Source organism: Chinchilla lanigera, unplaced genomic scaffold (assembly GCF_000276665.1).
Source record: "Chinchilla lanigera isolate Chin_1 unplaced genomic scaffold, ChiLan1.0 scaffold00021, whole genome shotgun sequence".
NCBI classification, from domain to species: domain Eukaryota; kingdom Metazoa; phylum Chordata; class Mammalia; order Rodentia; family Chinchillidae; genus Chinchilla; species Chinchilla lanigera.
In genome coordinates, this window is record NW_004955422.1 from 23,329,887 (window position 1) to 23,351,661 (window position 21,775).

Below are 21,775 nucleotides of genomic sequence, written 5' to 3' on the forward strand. Positions count from 1 at the left end.
TTTTTTGTTTCTATTTTTATATTTAAAAATGTTTAAAATTTAAACCACTATGATTATTACATATCATGTATGAATCAAATTACCACAGTATAGCCCTAATTATTATGCCAGTGGAAATTAAGAATTAGGAAAAAACTGATGCAGGTCAGGCGTGGTGATGCACACCTGTAACCCCAGCACTTGGGAGGCTGAGGCAGGAGGATCCTTGTGAGTTTGAGACCAGCCTGGGCTGCAAAGTGAGCTCAAGGCCAGCCTGAACTGCATAGAGACTCTGTCCTAGAAAGACATAAAAGAAAAACTGATGCAACAAACTAGAAACTGTGATAGCTATTATGAATTAGAAGTCAAAGATAATGACAATACTTGCGGAATGCTTCAAAAGCAGTGTTTTAATGTAAATTTATACCCTTAAGTATTCATATTGGGGGAAAAAAGGGCTGAAGTTTAATGGATAGCATGTTTCCATTTATGTATTTATTTATTTTTGTAGTAGTGGGGATCAAACCAGTACCACTGAGCTACGTCCCACCCTGCTGCCCTTGGTTAAATCTTGAGGCAGGGTGGCCCAAAGGTTCCCAGGCAGGGCTCAGACTTTTAGTCCTGCCTCAGCCTCCCTCAGTACTGGGATACAGGCACGTGCTTAAAATGGTCCACTTTTAAGAAATTTTAAAGCAGCAAAATCCATAATTTAAAAACATAGGGATGTAGTTCAGTAGTAGGGTACCCCTGCACTGTGGGGGGGGAGGGGAGTTAAGAAGATAGGAAAAATAAAACTAGCTGTTGATTAAATAGAAGACCAGAAGTCCTGATAGATTCAAGAGCCAAAACGTGCTGATAAACAGGCACCTTTCACCAAGATGGTGCCACCTTTCACCAGATGGGCTCTGAAGGAAGCCCCTCCCTCCGCCAGAGCACAGCAGAGGCTTTGAAGAGCAGGAAGGGCTGGGGATGTAGCTCAGCAGCACAGCATCTGCCTGGCAAGTACAAGGCTGTGAGTTCGAGTCCCAGGACAAAAAAAAAAGAAAAGCAGGAAGGCAGGGCTGAAAGGTGACCGAGAAAAGATACCAGTCGCCCACCTTCCAGCGGCCCAGTGCCCAGGCAGGGAAGAGCATTCAGGGGAAGGGCTCAACCACGATGCCATCTCAGCCGCTCAGATTCTAGAGGACCACACAAGTGTCTCTGTGGGCATCAAGGCAGAGAGCCCCGGACCCACCATCCTGTGGCACTGACGCGGCCACGGTCAATGCCCACATCTGCCATGGGGAGCATGGCAGCTTAGACGGCTCCAGAGTGCGCGCTTTGCATGTTGCCAACAAAACCAGGTCATCTCAACTGAGCCCACCTGGCTGATGCCAAATACCCTTTCATTCAGCATAAAATAAAGTAGGCAAAGCTGCGGCAAAGATGGTGAAGGACAAAAGAGAGAAGTATAAAGGAATGAACAAGCGGGAAACTAACTGAAGACTTCCCAGTTGACTTCCCATCAACTTATGTTGGTATTTGTTTTTGAGTCAGGGGTCTCGCTGTATAGTTCAGGCTGGCCCTGAACTCAATTATATAACCCAGACTGACCTTGAACTCACACTGATCCTCCTGCCTCGGCCTCCCAAGTGCTGGGAATATAGCTGTGCACCACCACACAGGGATTATAGGTAAATAAATAAATCTACCAAATTATAGACACTTGTGTGGTCCTCTAGAATCTGAGCGGCTGAGATGGCATCGTGGTTGAGCCCTTCCCCTGAATGCTTTTCCCTGCCTGGGCTATGCTGATAAATTTGAAAACTCAGAGAAAATGAATATATTTTATTTTTAAAGCAACTTTTCAAAATCTTAAAAAAATGGAATATATATTTCTATTTATATATATTTCTAACCATTTTAAAAATTGAATTAATGCTTGAGCATCTTATCATAAAGAAACACCAAGGACTAGGCATGGCGGCACACACCTATAATCCCAGCTCTTGGGAGGCTGAGTCAGGAAGGTGGCCAAAAGTTTGAGGCGTGCCTGGCCTACAGTTCAAGAGCAGCTTGAACTATACAGTAAGACCCGGTCTTGAAAAAAAAGGAAAAAAACATACTAAATCATGTGAGTTTCACAAAATAAATCTACCAAATTTCCAAAGGATACTTCCAACTGTATATAAACTATGAAAATAGAAAATGAAGTCATTTTTACATTGTTCCTTATATCACGCTAATATAAGAGGAAAATTCCAAGTTGAACTCTGCCATGAACACATGCAAAATTCCTAAAGTGAATATTGGCAAGCCATCAAATAATATATAAAATATTTTATTTACCCTTACCAAGTAGAGTTTACTCTAGAAGTATAAGTTTCATCCTATAGTAATAATAAAATTCACCACATTAACACATTCACATTAGAAAAGTATGAATATAAATATTTGAAAGAAAGAAAAACCCAGTAATAAAATTTAGCATTCATAATTTTAAAAAGAAAAAAGCAATCTTGAAACAATGTAAGAATTTTAAAAAGTTCCTTACCCTGATGAAAACTATCTGGTACACACCTAAACAAACATTAGACTTCATGGGAAAATAAATATTCCTCTTATGGAAGGGCATGGTGGCACACACGTGTGATCTCAGCATCTGGGGAGGCTGAGACAGGAGAATCAGAAGTTTCGAGCTCAGCCTGAGCAATTCTTTAGCAAAATCCTATCTCAAAAAATAAAAAAAGAACTAGGAATGTAGCTCAGTGAGAAGGCCCTGGGTTCAATCTAAAAAAAAAAAAAAAAAAAAACCAAAAAAACTACGTTAGCATTCTAGCCAGCCCAAAACAAAAGTACAGAACAACTAAAACTCATTTATCACATAACATGACTGTCTATATAGAAACCCAAAAATAATCTAGACACAAATGCCTAGAATTAATAAGATTGCTGAGTATGTAAATACTCAACAACCAGTTGGATTTCTATATAAAAAAAAATGGAAATCTAATTTATTTTTTTTTCAGTTTTTTATTTTTGAGGACACAATCATGCTATGCAGTTCGGGCTGGCCTTGAACTCACTATGTAGCTCAGGCTGATCTTGAACTCTCAGTGATTTGCCTGCCTCCCAAATGGTGGGATTTCAGGTGTGCACTACCATGCCCGGCTGGAAACCTAATTTAATTCTAGTCTTTTTTTATTTTTTTATTTTTGGTACTGAGAATCGAACTCAGGACCTTGCACTTGGCAGGCAGGCACTGTGCCACTGAGCTATCTCCATGGTGAGGAAACCTAATTTAGAAGTAATATATAAAAGCAGTAAAACGCGGGTCGGGGATATAGCTCAGCGGCACAAGCACCTGCCTGGCAAGCACAAGGTCCCAAGTTCAATTCCCAGTACCAAAAAAAAAAAAAAAAAAGGCAATAAAATGGGCTGGGGATATAGCTCAGTGGCATAAGTGCCTGCTTGGGAAGCACAAGGTCCTGAGTTTGATTCCTGGTACCAAAAAAAGCAATAAAACTTATAAGATATCCAGGATTAAAAATAACAAAGTGCAAGCACCTGCCTGGTGAGCACAAGGTCCTGAGTTCGATTCCAGGTGCCAAAAAAAAATAGTAATAATAACAAAGTGTCCTATATCTTTAAGAAAAGTTTCATTTAATAATAAATGAATAAGTACAGATATAACATATGCATGAAAAAGAATTCTCATTATACTAAAAGTTCCCAAATTGTCCTCCAGACTCTTACCAAAACCTTTATAGAGTTTTTTTTATGGCATTTGGCATGCTGGTTATAAACCGTGTATAAAGAGAAAAGGGTCAAGAAAAGCCAAAATATTTATGAAGAACAAGATGTACTTTGTTCCATGAGAAATCAAAATACAGAATAAAGGGGCTGGGTAGCTCAGTGGTAGTTTGTGCTTAGGTGCAAGGTGCCGGGTTTAATGCAGGTGGTGTAGGATTAGCAGAATATATAGGGAGATACCAGAATAGACTAAAAAACCCTGAAACAGATGTGTATATATACAGTTAGTATTGATATGTGTCCAGGTCTAACCTGCAGATGCCTGTAGAGAGATAGACACCTGAAATCTCATTCGGGAGGTGGAAGCAGGAGAATCTCTGAAAGTTCAAGACCAGCCTGGGCTACACAGTCAGTTCAAAACCAACCTGAACTACAGAACAAATGGTTCTGAAAGACTTGATGATTCATAAGGAAAAGATAAATATCAATGTTTCTAATACACTATTTTTAAAATCACTTTACATACAAATCTAGCTCTCCTTGCTAAAAATTTCTCTCTTACCAAACATATAAACTCCCGAAGAATTAGAGGCCAAAATATGAAAAACAAAATCAGGCATATGAGTGCAAGCCCAGCACAGAAGGGGCCTGGAGCCTGAGGATCACAAATGTGAGTCCCACCTGGGCAATTTATTGAGACCCTGTCTCAAAATACAAAAAAAAAACAGCTGAGGATACAGTTCAGTGGTAGAATGGCTTGGGTTTGATCTCCATATGCATTTATTTTTAAATCATCTAGGAGAAATTGGAGTAGGAAGAGAAGTATTTAGGTTTCGTGTTTTGCAGGGACAGTTGAGACATGATCTCTCTGTGTAGTTCAGGCTGGCCTTGAACTCACTATGTAGCCAAAGCTGGCCTTGAACTCACAGCAATCCTCCTGCCTCAACCTCCTAAGTGCTGGGATTACAGGCATGCACCACTAAACCCAGCATAGGAAGAAAATTCTTAAATAAGACTTTTAGGGGCTGGGAATATAGCTCAGCAGAATCATGCCTGCCTGGCAAGCACAAGGTCCCGAGTTTGATTCCTGATAACCCCCTCCCCCCAAAAAAAAGACTTAAAGAAAAACAGGGCCAGGGATATAGCTCAGTGGCACAGTGCCTGCCTGGCAAGTACAAGGTCCTGAGTTCAATTCCTGGTACCAAAAAAAAAGTGAAGCAGGCATAGTGGCATATGTCTGTGATCTCAGTAATTTGGGACGCTGAGGCAGGAGAAATCCAAGTTTGAGGCTAACCTGGACAACATATTGAGACCATATCTCAAAATAAAAAGTTAAAAGGGCTGAGGGACATAGCTCTGTGTGAAGGCCCTAGGTTCAATCCCCAGTTTAAAAAAAGAGAGAGAAATTTGTAAAAGATGTTTACTATCAAGAGTACATCAGAACTTCTACAAATCAATTGTTTGAAAACAAGACAGGGGCCAGGGATATAGCTCAGCCGCACAAGGGCCTACCTGGTAAGCACAAGGTCCTGAGTTCAATTCCCAGTACTGCTCCCCTGCAAAAAAATCTAAAACAAGACAAGCAAAAGACCAAGTGAACAAGAGAGCTACAGCTCTGCACGGTTAGGAGAGATGGGGCACAAGATGCCCTCATCCCACAGCAAGTGTCAGTTCTGGGGTCCCCATAACCACATGAGGTAGGATCATTTAACAGAAGAACTGCAGAATTCAGTGAGAGCAACTACACCGGCAGTTACAGTTTATTATAGGGGAAGGGTTAAAATAAACAGAGCTTTTAAAAATCTTTAAAAGATTGAAAATGAGCAGAGGGAAAAGTACCCAGGGCAGAATCCAGACAGGACTACATGCGGAGGCTCCACTTCTCCCTGCCCTGGGGTCAGGACAGCATTTCTTTCCCAGCCAGGAAGTGTGATAACACAAGTCACCCCGTACCTAGAGCCAAAGGCTGAAACCTGAACCTCCCAGCACTGCCGGAAACCATGTCCCGAGGAGAGTTGTAGCGCTGTCCAGTTCAAACTCGAGCAAGCTAAAAATAGTCTGTTAATTACCTTCGGGCTCTGCGTGTCAGAAGCCCATGAAACACACATGAATTTCGTGTTTGGACTTGAGTCCTGTCCCCAAGATGTCTCATTATCTGCATGCAAATATTTCAAAATCTGAAATCCACAATCCTGCTGGTCCCAAGAATTTTGGATGAAGTATACTGGTGGGGTATTGCCAGCCAGGTCAATGCACTCAGGCCTTGGTGTCTACACTCCTTTTGGGGTCTCCACAGTCCACACTGATGTGGCTGACCTGTCTTCAGGAGGGTCCTTGACACCAAGTGACTAAAAGCAGCCATTGCATGTTATGCCACTAGTCACGTGGCTGGTCTGTCTGGCATCGACCCCGGGCAAACAAGATCCCTCTCCAAAGGGAGAAGCTCCAAGGGCTCAGAGACTGATTATCCTGAGAAGGTGAGGACAAGGACCAGACCTCTTCTTGGGGAAGGTCAAATTATTTACTATACAACCCCAAACTCACAGTAAACAACAACAACAAAAAAACACCCTGTCCTGCCGGGCATGATGGCACACTTGTAATCTTAGCACTAGGGAAGCCAAGGCAGGAACTGCAAGATCAAGGCCAGCCTAGGCTACATAGTTCAAAACCAGCCTGAACTACATAGCAAGATCCTGTCTCAAAAAACAAAACAAAGCCAAACAACCTCTCCAAAGTTGGGTAAAGGAATAACCAGTAAATAAATGAAACCACAGTGAGATGCTGGTTTATATTCATGAATCTGGCCAAAAACAAAACCGTGACAGTAATGTGTATGGTGTATGTCAGGTGGAGAGCCCTGGGGACCCAGTGTGATGCCTGCAGAAACAATCCGGTCTCTGAGGCCTAGTCAAACTAAGAGCACACACAGCTCCAGAGGCCACTCAGAGATAAGCCAGCCATGTCACTCGGGGCTAGAGCATTTGCCTGGCATTCATGGAGGCCCTGGGTTCAATCCCCACCACTGCAAAATAAATAAAATACAAACCAGATGAAATGCATAAGAATGTCAACAGCAATACTGTTTATCATAGCTATAAACTGGGGACACCCTAAATGTCCACCACTAGGAAAATGGGTGAGCAAATCAAAATGCATGTCAGCAATTAAATCGTGAAAACAACCCACAGAGGCTGAAGCTCACAAACATGATCCCAACAAAAACAGCAATTGCAAAAAAAAATCATGATTTACTATAACATTTATGCAAACTCCATGTTATCAGTATAAAATTTTAAAAAGTATACATTGATCAGGGATCCCTACATATGTGCTGCAAGGTTTTCTTGGTTTTGCTTTTGCTTTTGTTTTTGCTTTTGTTTTTTGTGGGTTTTTTTGTCTTTTTGAGACAGGGTCTTGCTATGCAGTTCAGGCTGGCCTTGAGCTCACTTTGTAGCCCAGGCTGATCTCGAACTCCCAGTGATCCTCGTGCCTTGGCCTCCTGAGTGCTGGAATTACAGGCATGTGCCACCATGCCCAGCTTGCTTTTGTTTTTTTAAAACAGGGTCTTGCTGTATATAGTCCATCCTGGCCTTGAACTAACTATGAAGCCCAGGCTGGTCTTGAACTCATGGCAATCCTCCTGCTTCAGTCTCCTGAGTGCTGGGATTACAGGCATGTGCCAGCACACCTGGTTTGTGCTACAGGTTGAAAGAAACAAAAGGCAATGATACCTAGCAAACTAAGGGTACTGACTGTTTCTTCCTGCATGAAGGTGTGTGTGATTAGGGTAGTACAGACCCACAGGCTTTGGCTCAGCTGGCAGCATTTCACATAAATAGGAGCAGTGGGTACATGGGTGTTATGTTTATATCTAGATATCCCCTCAAAGCCTCGTGTGCTTGTAGGTGGGGCTTTTGGGAGTGACTGCATCACAGGTGTGTGATATTGGATTAAGGGTGCAAAAACTAAATTAGTCCACGGATTGGTTCTGGGTCTGAGTTATGGGAAGGCCGGCTCTGGGTGTGGGAAGTACATCCAATAGGCTTGTAGTATGGATGGAATAAAAGGGAAAGGAAGGTTTGCTGCTTGTTCTTCCCGTCTGCTTTGCTATGGACTGTTTCTCCTCTATGATGCTCCCCTCTGCCTTGCCACCCTGCCTCAGAGCCAGCTGACTATGGACTGAAACCTCTACAAACTGTGAGCCAAAATAAACCTTTCCTCCTTTAACTTGGTGTTGGGTATTTTGTCCCAGCAACAAGAAAGTAACTAAGAGAATGGGTAGCTCTTGTGTCATCTTCATATCTTTCTTTCTTCATATCTTTCTTAAGAACACCATTTCTTAAATGGTGTATAGTACTTTTGAAAATTAGGTATATGTATACATGTATGTATATGTTTGTGTCTCTGCATATATGCCTGTGTACATCATACACCTATACTAAGCTTGCTTTTTTGGGGGGTGGGGGGTGCTGGGGATTGAACCTAGGGCCTTGTGTATGCAAGAGCTCTACCCCTGAGCCACATCCCCAGCCCTACAGCATGAGTCGTATTAAGTAGTTTGTGTCTAACCTTTTGAGAACCTAGTCTCTCTCATCTCTACTTCCCTTCCCACCTAGAATGATAAGAGGTGTCCTTCTAGGGATCTGTACTGCCTGCTGTCTGGTGGGGGGTGGGTGACAGGGTCTGATAATCAGGGAAAAGGGGGTTCCCAGTGCCGTTGCATTCTAGGTACATGAGTGATTTAAAGAGAGATATAGCACAATATTAGCCTTTAATCCTTTAGAACACACTTGGAGAGGATTTGAAGAAAAATCGAAGTAACTAACAAAGAGGAGAGTGAATGATAAACAGCCCTTTGCCCTGTGCAGTCAGTTTCACTATTGTAGGTCCTTCACTTAAAAACGAGTTCTGTTCAGGGAGAACAGAGTTCATAAGTCAGGTTCATTTGTAAACCAACAAAGTGAGCCTTATATAGTACACCTGTGAAAGTTCAAAATATCGAATATTCATCAGTTGGGGACATACTGTAGCTTGAAGAAAGTCACAGAGTGTTCAAGGTCACTTGAAGGTTTGCATAGGAAGGTGGTTTGCAGCTGAAGCTTTAAAAGAAAATCACAGAGAGCCCAGGTATAATTAACCGTACTCATCAAGATGAGGTGTTTGACTGAAGCTCTATGGAAGTAAAACTTGTCTTTAGAAAATTATTTTAAATACCATGCCAACCTCCTTATAATGCCATTTAAAGAAATAGTTAAGTAATCAGAATATTTTAAAGGTTTCTTTAGAAACCACTGCGGTCCATTGTTACTGAATTTCACTCTCAGAGCAGCCTGTAATCACTGACATTTCTAGGTTTTAACTTGTAAGGTCTTAAAATGCCATATGAGAGTGCATTTACTGCCTTGATGTAAATAAATAATAGTTTCATATTTCCAGTCAACATGTATCATGACTCGAATGCCAATATTCTCTTTGCATAAGCCAGTAGGTTTTCCAGTGCAGGGTTCTAGACTGAAAGCCCAGATTTTGATATTTTTGTTGCTCATATCTGTATCAGTAAGTATGAAAAGCTGTGAATAAGCTGTTTGCCACCTAAGAGGAAAACCAAGCAAAACCAAATGCTTTCAAAACTATATTGAGAACCATCCGGGCATGTTGGTGCACGCCTGTAATCCCAGCACTTGGGAGGCTGAGCAGGCCAGTCTGGGCTACATAGTTCAAGGGCAGCCTGAACTACATAGCAAGACTCTGTCTCAAAAAAATTTTTTTGAGAAAAGCTAGCAATGTAACTCAGCAGCATATGCATAAACTACATGTGAATATATAAAAAATTGCAAATGTTTATAAGGAAGGCACCTAGGTGATTTGGGGGTACCAATGGGATGATTCTTTATATTACTATATATTACCTTATACTCCCTGAAGTTTGAACTATATGGTTATGTTACTATATGTTACCTATTAAATACAATTACTTTTTTGTTTTGTTTTATTTTTGTTTTTTGAGACAAGGTCTCGCTATGTAGTTCAGGCTGGACTTGAACTCACTACATAGTCCAGGTCAGCCTTGAATTTGTGACAGTCCTCCTGCCTCAGCTTCCCAAGTGCTGGGATTACAGGGATGTGCCACCAGGACTGACCTTAGTTTTTTTGGCTTTGTTTTTCTTTTTCTTTTTGAGACAGGGTCACACTGTGCAGTTCAGGCTGGTCTTGAACTCACTTTGTAGCCCAGGCTGGCCTCAAACTCACAATCATCCTCCTGCCTCAGCCTCCTGAGTTCTGGGATTACCAGCATGTGCCATCACACCCGGCTGACCTTAGTTATTTTAACAAGTAAAAAAACTCCTAAATTGTCATGCGCTACAAACTTCTTTATACTATTTGGTACTATTTAAAGTTAGTTCTGATACTGTCTAGAGGAGTAGTGTTCCCTATTTCCCAGAAAATAGGCTCAGTCTCAAAGGTGTTTTGGGAAAATGTAAATTAAAGCAATGAGGGCCAGTGATATAGCTCAGCGGTAAAGAGCTTACCTAGTATGTGCAAGGCCCTGAGTTCATCCTCTGCACCTCAAAAAACAAAATAGCAACAGATGTTATTTTTGTGCCAAATGAAAGAAGTAGAGGAGGGGCTGCCTGGGGCATGTTCAGGGCAGGCATCCAAGGAGCAAGCACGCCAGTGAGCTAATGATCAAATAGCCATGGGGAGAAGTGGGAATCAGACACAGAGGAGAGGAGTCTTGGGGAATCAGGGAAGAGGCCACACAGGGAGAAAGCTGGCATGCACAGAAGCATGGCATTGTGAGGAATTCAGACTGTAAAGATGTGAGGCAGAAGCACAAGGTCATGTGAAGGAAGGGCAGGAGGTTTCCCCTGAGCAAACAGTGTAGACTATCAAACTGCTAAAGTACACCTCTCCTGCCTATAAAGCTGTTCAAGATCTCCGAGCTGCCAGTGCCGCCACAAATGCCCTCCACATATGTTGTCTTAATCTTCTGCCACCCACAGCCTGCTGGTACACCTGCCTAGACCTAAAAAATGCCACCTTCTGCCTGCAATTGGCTCCTGTCCGCTAGCCTTTCTTTGCAACTGACCTGGACTCAATCTCCCAGAGGTTCAAAAACTTGTTCCCTTTTTAAAAAGCACTTCTGATTAATGACACTTCCAAGCTGCCTGCTGGAAAGGCACAAAAGTTCTGTTGCAATATCTGGCAGAAACCAGTTACAAGAAAAAAACTACAAAATTCTTGGAGCTGCTTGTTTCTATGAAATCTTGATCTTGGGTTCACAAAAACATTGATGCTTACTTGGACTGTCAGCCCCTGGGAATGCCCAGTGGTCTACCTGTGCAAATACTTAGATCTAGTTGCTAAGGGCTGCCTCCCACCTTTGCCTATGCACTCTAACAGCCACTGTCCTTTTGATCAAGAAAGCTGACAAGCTCACCTTAGACCAAGATCTAACTGTCCACATGCTACATGCTGTACTGGGATGAGCAGTCCTAAAAAATGGACCCCCCGACAGATGCTGAATACATCCCATTTACAGATGGAAGTAGCTCTGTTAGGAATAAAGTCCAGCGGGCTGATGTTTGGAAACCTGCTGCCAATGACACAAAATAATCGGGTCCAGAGGCCTAAGCCCTCTCTGGAGATCCAGTTGACTGAAACATCAATCCAGCCACCAGACCTGCCCTCACTATATGTTCTGGAAGCTCAAGCTGCTGTGCTGGCACCCGTATCCCTGCAGCCAGCTCAAGCTTCTGGGTCTGTGTCACCGGTCCCAACCTCCCATTCCCTACCAATAATGAAAAGACAATAAAGGTTTGTAGGGTCCTGCTGTAAAAGTCATCCCTAGATATGGCCTCATCTTGATCATTGGCAGCAACAATGGGCCAGCACTTATAACAGAGGTAACTCAAAAACTAGATTAAATAAAAACTACATACAGCATACAGGTCACAAAGCTCTAGAAAAGTTAAAAAACAGCTTGTAACTCACACACAAATAGCCCAGGTACATATTAACTACCTCTACAAGTTTCAGAAATCCAGCCTTCCATCTGCTGAAAAATTTACCTGAACAGCTCCTCTGAGGCTCACTCTGAAAAGACAACACACTCAAAGGCCTGCTGTGCTCCTTCTGGACTCTGACCAATCCATGCACAGCTGAAGTCTGAGGAAACCAGTTCACAGGATTGCTCCATACTTTTCCCCTTGATTTTTGTATCTTTTTAGGCTGCTTACCCCACTCCTTGCTTTCCTGGCCCCTGCTAGCTGTGGTTTTTTTTTGCCTTAAACTCTACGGACAGTTGTCCCAAGAGAATAGAACAATCAATCAAACACTTGACTAAGATTTGCCCCTCAATTAGATTAACTCCCTCACTCCCTTGCCAGAGCAGTGTTACAGAACAGATAGGCCTAAATTATGTCTTTTCCTAAAAACAATTTAGGAAAAAACTCTGTAATAAGCTGCTCTTGGGTAGCTTGGGTAGGGCCCAACTGAGGATCACTGACAACCCTAATGCTGCTGCTTCTAGTTGGGCCTTGTCGCAAAAGATCACATGTAATATGCCCAGCAATTATATGTTAGGTATATAATTTGCTGGGGACACTAAAAGAGAGGGGAAATGTAACAGAGAATGCTGCCCCTTCCGCCAGCCAGTATACTTCAGTTTCTTAGTTACCCAGGTGATAGTTCTTGTTCCAGATCCAGTTGCTTCTGTCTCTTAGAATTGGCTGGTCACTGGGGCTGGGGATTTAGCTCAGCGGCACAGCGCCTGCCTGGCAAGCACATCGTGAGTTCAATTCCCAGTACCAGAAAAAAAAAACAACAAAAAAAAAAAAACAAAAAAAGAATTGGCTGGTCACTGTGATGCACATTGTATAAGCCAATCCCCAGTTGACAAGCCATTCTGCCTCTGTACTTCCTGCTTGCTTATCTCATACAAGCCCTAGACCACCAGAGATCAGGGCCTGATATTCTGGGAATGATCCCGATCAGTGCCCTCGATGTAAATAAATCTGCCTCGAAATCCTGGGTGTCCTTTTGGTGTTTCTGCTGACCGTTGCACCACTAGTCAAATCTGGGACAATTTGAGCATCAAAATAAATAATGACAATAAGGGATTGTAGCCTGTTGTGCAGAACAAGAATTAAATAACCCATAATGTTTTCACCTGTCCACCTACATACATGTCTACCTGCACAAGAGAAAAGAAAGCTCTTCTTTCCATAGAATAACAATAAATGTAGAAAAGGTAGAAAATGCTACAGTTGTTATAGCAACAACTGATTCTGAATCATCAGCGTGTGCTAAATCAATGTACGGATGCTTGTGGTCCTAAAGTGTCTTCCCACAAATTATTCATTTCAAAGAGAAAAATGATAGTGCTGCAGAGGCTGAAACTGGCAGACCTTGCATGGCGAGCCGCGTGATCACAGTTAATAAATTGCCCGCAGTGGGAACAACGCATGGGCCTCCCAGGCTGATAATGCAGGGCTGTACCGTGGCTGCACAGGTCCCAAGGCTGGTCCTGGGGAACTTAAAGATTGTTTCTTGGAATAGGGAGAAAAGAACATCTTTAGGACATTTAGTGAAACATGAAGATGGACTAAATCGTACTGTAGTAATGTTACGTTTTCTGAGTGTGTGTGATACTTGGGATTGAACCTAGTTCATACTAAGCTACATCTCTAGCCCTTCTTAATTTTTATTTTGGAGGGTCTTGTAAGTACCCTCTGTTGGCCAGGTTGGGCTCAAACTTGCAATCCTCCTGCCTCAACCTCCAAGAGTGCTGGGATTATAGGCATGCGCCACCACACCCATCACACCCTGAGTCTGACAATTACATTCTGGTTATATGAGAGAATGGCGCTATTCTTAGGAGCCACAGATCATGATCTCTGCAGCATACTGTCAGATGGTTCAGAAATTATACTTTTCTCCCCAAATTAATATTTCTTTAGATTTGAAAATTTTCAAACGGAAACAACCACAAAAGACACAAGCTTGGCACAGTGGCACATTCCTGTAATCCCAGGACTCTGCGAAGCTGAGGTAGGAGAGGCACAAGTTTGACCCAGCCTAGGCAATTTTGAGATTTAGTGAGACCCTTTCAAAAGAGAGAGAGAGAGGGAGAAAGAGAAGGAGAGAAAGAAAGAGGGAGAGAAGAAAGAAAGGAAGGAAGGAAGGAAAGAAGAAAGAAAGAAGAAAAAGAAAGAAAGAAAGAAAGAAAGAAAGAAAGAAAGAAAGAAAGAAAGAAAGAAATTACCAACAAAAAACAAAGGTCACTCTCAAAAATGTAGAGTAATACAGAAGAAAAAATCAGGCAGACTTTCCTTCAATAGGGAAAGCATTTTAATTAATAAAATGATACAATTAGATTTGCCATTTCAAAAGTTTACTGGGGACCAGGGTCCAGGAACCAGACATGCTGGCTAAAGAACAAGTCTAGTTTACAAATTCTTCACTTTGATTTTACCAAATATATTTTAATGTTATATTGGGAGGTAGATTTAAGGCAGAAGAATAAGCATTTTGTTTTGTTTTGTTTACGGTACTGAGATTTAACCCAGAAATTCATGCATGCTGGGAAAGTGCTCTGCCTTGAGTTATACCCCAGCCCATTTTTAAGCCTTATTTTGAAAAAGAGTCTTGCTAAATGGCCCAGGCTTTGCTCAAATCTGAAATTCTCCCATTTCAGCCTCCTGAGTAGCTAGGATTATACTTTTTAAAAAAGTATGCAAGAAATTTTTCTTTTTTGACAATACCATTCTTTAATGGAATCTAGCCTTTTATATTATTTTTAAATCTTTTTTTGTAATACTGAGGCTCAAACTCAGGGCCTCACACATGCTAGGCAAGTGCTCTACGCCTGAGCTACATCCTGTATTTAAACCATATTTAAGTTTTCAAAACATAATATTTAATAATGCACAAACCCATGAGGTTAACGTATAAATGTGAAAGCATAATTGCTCTTCTTTAGAGACATGCTGGGGCTAGGGATATATACCTCAGTGGTATAAGTGCCTGCCTGGCAAGCACAAAGTCCTGAGTTCGATTCCCGGTACCAAAAAAACAACAACAACAACAACAACAACAATAGAGATGTGCTGTTCAACAACAACTCCCTTTTGCCGATTTCTGGAAACACTGTGTTCTAGGCCGTCTTAGCCTTCTGCTTTTGCCCTCACATATCCCCTCACTCTGGGCAAAACAACTCATTATTCCCTTGACTCTGCCTTTAAAATTGGGGAGAGGAAATTACTGTAATAGAGAATCCTCCTTGAGCTGTGTGTGCCCTGTGCATTCGTCATTCCCACCTTCCTCTTCCCGTGGAGAATGAACAGTAGTCTAAGATTTCTTCATAGATGGAGGGGTTTGTAACAAAAAGAGGGAAATCACCTCCACGTTTGAATCAGTACCTAGTTCTTTCCCAAAGCCAGAAGAGTCTTTGCAAGGACTTTTCTTCTCAGCACAACAGGAGATGAAGAATAAATTGCTTTTACACTTTTGTAACTGCAGAAGAGACCTGAAACTGGCGGCTTTCCTTTCCTTCTGCGGGGATAAGCGGAGCGTCACACAGGATGTCTTTCTTGTCCTACAACAACTGGCAGGAGAAACGTGCACAGTGAGGGTAAAGGAGGCTGTTCGCGCCCTCGAATTACCTGATTATCTCGCCGATGGCTGCGAAGCATGGCATCCTCCCATCAGTGGCGTTGGCCCGGCAGCCAGGGCCCAAGGCAGAGAGAGACAGCTTGGACCTGAGGCAGAGTTGAAGAGTCCAAGAGAGAATAGCCAAATCCAGTGTGAACAAGAGGACTGAGACTCCAGCCAGAAGAGACAGTCCAGCTCGGCCAGAGGAGAGTCGGAAGCCGGTTTCCCAAACTGACACACGGTGCCAGGGAGGTGTCGGAGGTGCAGGCGCCATGCGAGAGCCGGAGGAGGGGGGACAACCAGGGCGGGCTGGGCAGAGGTCTGTACTCCGTCCTCATGGTTTTATGCACGGTGCTTAGTCCATTTTCTGTTGCTCTAACAAAAACACTTAAGGCTGGATACTTGATAAAGAGGTTTACTGAGGTGACAGTTTGAGGGTCAAGAGCACAGCACCAGGGTCTGCTTGACTCAGGTGAGGACCTCATGGTAGACGGGACAGTAATGGTAGGGGCAGGCTGGACATGGTGGTACATGCCTGTTACCCCAGCAGTCTGGGAGGCTGAGGCAGGAGGATTGCAACTTCCCTCAAGGCTAGCCTGGGCAACTTAAAGATTTAGCAACACCTTATTTCAAATTGAAAATTAAAGAATAAAAAGTGCTGGAGATGTAGCTTAGTGTGGAGGGCCTGGGTTCACTCTCCAGCAGTTAAAAAAAGGAGAGGGGTGGTGCCAAGCGGTACATGCAGAGGAGAGACTCACAATGGTCTGTCAGAAAACAGTCTACTTCCTGGAGACTCCTATTAATCCCTTCTCAGAGTGTTGTTCCCACAGTTTAATCGCTTTCCACTGGGGTGCTCTTTTTTTTTAAGGCACTGGGGATTGAACCCAGGGCCCTCACACTGAGCTTCATCTCCAGACTTTTCTTTAATTGGGGGGCGGGGTATGGTCTCACCAAATTGCTAAATTACCCTGGGCTGAGTTTAAATTTGCAACCCTCCTGCTTCAGCCTGCCAGACTACTGGGATTACAGGAGAGTACCATCACGCCTGGCTTGGTTTTATTATATGTGAACAATACTTCAATTTTATTTTCATTTTCAAAGCTTATCAGAAGTAGACAAAGCTGGAAATTTGTGTAGCTGAAATTGTTGTCAATCAACGTAGGGTTCTTTTGCCCTCTATTCAGAGTAACAGCTTTGTGTATTCACTCCATTCACACTACTCAGGATAAAAATCCTAGAAGATTCACAGGACTTCCAGAGCTCACATTACCCGAGAAATAAATCACCAGCAGCGCTACAGGACCACCGATGATGGTGAGCCAATGCATAGAGGCCGGCACACAGGAGGAAGCCCCCCTGGACTACAACCCAAGAATGTTAGAAGTGCTACTTACGTAGCAGCTTGCAGGCCTGTTAGTGAGCGTGAGGGCTGACACCAGAGAATCTTCTGGAAGGCTTGCTGACAATGTTTGCTGGCCAATACGGGGCCCAGACCCCTCCCTTCTTGATCTTAGCCACCCCAGAGTGGTCACTTTGTTTTCAAAAAGGCAAGGGTAGCCCAAGTGGTGGGGTGGAGAGGGGCAGCTGTCTGGCTGGCTGCATTCATATTGGGAGTGGAAAACCGGTTTGCTAGCCAAGCAGGACACAGGAGCTCCCACCCCAGTCCACTGGGGTGCATGGGGGAGGGGTGGACAGCCCCTGGCTTCGCCATACCCACTCCATCCTGAAGAGGAGAAGAGTCAGGTGCTACTTCTCTGTCTCCAAACCGTAATTTTTTTTTTTTTGGTCCCAGGACTCAAACTCAAGACCTTGCACTTGCCAGGCAGGCGCTTGTGCCACTCAGCTATACCCTAGGCCCCCAAATCATAATTTTTTTTTGTTTGTTTGTTTTTGTTTTTCTCTGGTACCGGGAAACGAACTCACGACCTTGTGCTTGCCAGGCAGGCGCTTTGCCGCTGAGCTAAATCCCCAGCCCCCCAAATCATAATCTTAATTGTGGATTTTCAATAGAAGCTTACTGAATCGTCACAGAGCCTCATTTTCACTTACAAAAATTAAGTAATGAGAAAATGCAGTGCCCGAGAACTGGGACACAAATAAAGGAGACTTTAATTTTGGAGTTCTGAGGGACTCTGTCTAAATAAGAATACTTCAAATTCTACTTTGAGCTCAGAGTGTTAATAGATTGATCTCTCTTTCTCTCTCTCCATACTTAATCTCTTTCTACATACTTAATTCACTACATACTCTTTTTTTTTTTTTTTTTTTAGCCTGGTGGAGGAGTGCACTGAACTGAGGGATTTTGTGCTGAGCTATATCCCCATGCTTCTTTATTTTTTTAATTTTAATTTTTTAAATTTTTTAACATGGAGACAAGGTCTCTCTGAGTCACTAAGTTGCCCAGGCTGAGCTCAAACTTGTGATCCTTCTGCCTCAGCTTCCTGGAGCAGCCTCCCCGGGCGGTCTGTGCCACCACACTCAGCTTGTGGGTTTTCACCTGCTAGGCCTCGTGGTACCACTGAGTTACACCCCAGCCCTAATGTTGTAGACTTTTGAAGTAGTATTCCTGTTAATCTTTCTGGTTATGGATGCTTTTCCTGCTAAACACATTAAATAAAACAACAACAGTAACACAATGCCAGGGAGGTCAATGCAGGCAAAGAGAATTCTGGTTATTTTAAGTCTTGTGATCAGAGTATAACTAAACATACCTTCTCCTAAACAGAACTGGTACTTCAAGGGACTGAGCAGTAGCGAAATCCTTCTCTCACATCACGGTTTGAAAAATCATGCAGGTTCACAGGTTTCCTCTCTTGGCTCAACACTGCTAGCAACATAGTATCTGCGGGCATCCTCCACATTATAAACTTTGAAAATCTAGGTAACCACTGCTAGCTGTATTTAGATAAAATCATAGATTTTAAACTGGGCCTTGTGCATACACCTGTAACCTCAGCAGCTGGGAGGCTGAGACAGGTTGATTGCCGCAAGTTCAAGGCCAGCCTTGGCTACATACTTAATTCAAGGTTACCCTGAACTACAAAGTGAGACCCCGTCTCAAAAAAAAAAAAAAAAAAAACAAAGAAACCCATAGCATAAAAAAAACTTGTTTAAAGTGTGCATATTATTCTGTGAACTGCTTTTTATTAGCATCTGAAAAGACCCGCATGTTAAAGACTTGGTCTCCAAGCCTGGTGTGATGTTGCACACCTGTAATCCCAGCACTCTGAAAAGCTGAGGCAGGAGGGTCCCAAATTTGAGCTCAGCCTGGGCAATTTAGCAATTTAGTGAGACTCTATCTTAAGGGGGTCGGGGGCAAGATAGGAATGTAGCTCAACACCCTGGGTTTAATCCTTGGTAATGAAAACAAAATGAAACAAAATGAAACAAAATAAAACAAAATTCCATCTACTTTGGGATCTGGTCTGAGGTTGAAAGATGTTAGTCCAAAATCCTGACCTTTATTCAACTCTAAAGGTTATTGGATGTCAGGAGTCCATCATTGTGCTCTCACCTACCAACAATGGAGCCAGGGAGCCAGGTGTGTTCCTGTGATCCTCTTTTTTTTTTTGTTTTTCTTTAGGTTTTCAGGGTGCTGCCTATAACTCTTTCCTCTCTTTCTTTTCTTTCTTTCTTTCTTTCTTTCTTTCTTTCTTTCTTTCTTTCTTTCTTTCTTTCTTTCTTTCTTTCTGCGTGTGACAAGGTCTTGCCATGTAATCCAGGCTGGCCTTAAACTCACTACACAGTGCAGGCAGACCTTGAACTCTTGGTGATCCTCCTGCCTCAGCCTCCCAAATTTGGGATTACAGGTGTGGGCCAACATGCCCATCCTTGCCTGTAATGCTGACAATCACAAGCAGACACACGTGTGCTCTAATCCCAGGCAGCTCAGGGAAGGACAACCCAGAGCCTTCAAGAATGTGTTTGGTTTTCACTCTAGCTTAGCACCTGCTACTTAATGATGTCCCTGTCCTCACTGAAAAAACAGCCTCAGCCTAATTATTGTCTAAGGTGCTTTCAAACTCTGAATGTTATTATCAGTGGTCAAATAATGAGCCAGAAGCCACTCTAGCAAGCAATCTAAAGTACATTTCTTGTGGTCAAAGTATAGATGTCAACTTATTAAAGAAGACGGTCAAATTGTTCAAAAGAAGTGTCCCAACAGGGCAGAGTATGGGGATGTATGCCTGTAATCCTAGCCTTTAGGAGGCTAAGGCAGGACCACCTGGAGGTCCAGGCCAGTCTCCACTACACAGATAACCTGTCTCAAAAGAAAAAAATAAAGTCACCCACAAAAACATATCAGCTAAGAAATATGTAGCACTTTTCTGGCACTATTGAAAAATGACCTAAAAACAAAATATAGAGGTTTTAAAACTTTAATATGAGGGCCAGGAGTAATCCCAGAACTCATAGAGGCCAAGGCAAGGGGATCGTTTCAAATTCTAGGTCAGCCTAGGCTATATAGTGAGTTCAAGTTCAGCCTGAACTACATAGCAAGACCTAGCTCAAAAAACCAAAACCAAAACGAAACAAAACTTTAATATGTATACTTAGTTTGTGGAGTTTGTTTTCAAAAAAGAAAGATACTCTGTATAATTATAAAGTATAATTATTTTCTTATTTCTTAATGACATGAAAACTGTAAAATTATATATTTGCAAAATATGAAAAAAAATGTTTTTGATTTTGTTTTTTGAGATAGAGTCCCCACTATGTAATTCAGGCTGGCCTTAAACTCACAGTGTAGCCCAGGCCGGCCTCTAACTCACAGTGATCCTCCTGCCTCAGCCTCCAGAGTGCTATGATTACAGGTGTGAGCCACTACACCTAGCAATATAAAAAGGCTTAATGGTATTATTATTTATGACTTTTTTCTTTTATTTAAAGCATGGATTTTGTTAGAATTTCCAGTCCAAACACTATGTGAGGATGAGAGAAAATTTTATTTATTTTCTTGTACCAGGAGTGGAACTCAGGACCTTTTGCTTGCCAGGCAGGCGCTGGCGCTGCTGAGCTAAATCCCTGGTAAGAGGACAAAAAATGAACTGTTAAGTGAACCTGTCACTTAAAGAGTGGCATTTATAAGTCACTCTCAAAAAATAGAAAAGTCATGGGATACTCGTATTTTTGTAATCCTAGGGAACCACTGGTACAGCTCCCACGTGGTATGTATTCAAAACAAGACTTACTGTTTTAGATTTTCCGATCGTCTATGGTGCTGAGTGGTCTCTTTCAATAGTATGAAGGGCCTCCTTTTCGTCAGATAGAGCACTTGTGACCCAAGGTTTCTGCTCACCGAGGCTCATCTACACAGCTCCCCACACGCTCCAAGTCTCCCACTGTTTTTGCCTCCCCTACAGACGCACAGACGATTTTTAATTTAAGACCTTCGCTGCCCTCCTTCTGGGAAATAAGGGAAGATCGAACACGAACACAGTACTGGACCAAGCTCAAGCAAAAGCGCTTTCTGGGAGATGCGATTCCTAGTTCTGGGTGGAGAGAGCGGTCCGCTGGACCCTCCTTCCTCATTCAGCAGTGTTTAAGGGTAAAGTCCACAACAATAGAAGTCAAACTGCCCCTCTCCAAGGAAGTCAGGAAAATTTGCATTGAGGGGACCGACTCAAATTCCTCCGGCCCCAAAGGCTGGCGGGAATCGCAGGACGACAGTATGAGTCCAAGTGCTGGTGAAATCTAGGAGTATCTTGCCGATTTGGGAACACTGAGCCTAAAGATTACCTTTGCAATCTTCTAACACTTTTAGACGCTACCATGGGCATCTGTTTAAAACCTCTTCAGAATAACAGTTGTGGTTAAATTCCAGACACATCAAGCGTTATTTTAAGCCAGTACAAAAACAAAAGCATGGGGCTGGGGATTTAGCTCAGCGGCACAGTGCCTGCCTGGCAAGCACGAGGTTGTGAGTTCGATTCCCGGTACAGGGAGAAAAAAAAAAAAAAGCATATGACCCTACAATTCGAAAGACAGAAATTCCAGGACTAGATGTGCCCCTTGGTTCAATCGCACCTGCGGACGTCCTAGTTGCGCACAGCACCGGTGCATGAGACCTCAGAGTTAATGGGGTGCTGGATCCCGAGGTGAGGGGCTGTTGCGGCACCTTCATGCGCATCTGTCTGCAGGTCGGGGAACCGGGCGCAGCAGGTTTGCAAGGTCCCAAAGTCTGAGACCGGTTCAGCCTCAGTCTGTACGGCTGCATGGTCCCCCCAGGCCGTGCTCCTTCGCACGCCGGCAGCCCTGGCGAGAGTCTCTCGCTTGGCGCGAACACCACTGAGAAACCAGCCACACTTCGCAGGATCCTTGCAGAGCACCGCGGGCCGAGCACGTCCACCAGGAAGGAAGTTGGGACCCTAGGCGCTGGGCGGTCGCCCGGGAGACGGGGGCGGGG

The 21,775-nt window shown here is 43.2% G+C and overlaps 1 protein-coding gene across 8 annotated transcripts in view; it reads left to right on the forward strand.

Annotated features, from left to right (window-relative positions):
• Nucleotides 1-21,775, forward strand: part of Cdc14b (cell division cycle 14B) — a 142,314-nt gene that overhangs the window by 26,415 nt on the left and 94,124 nt on the right. The gene's annotated exons all lie outside the window — the stretch shown is intronic.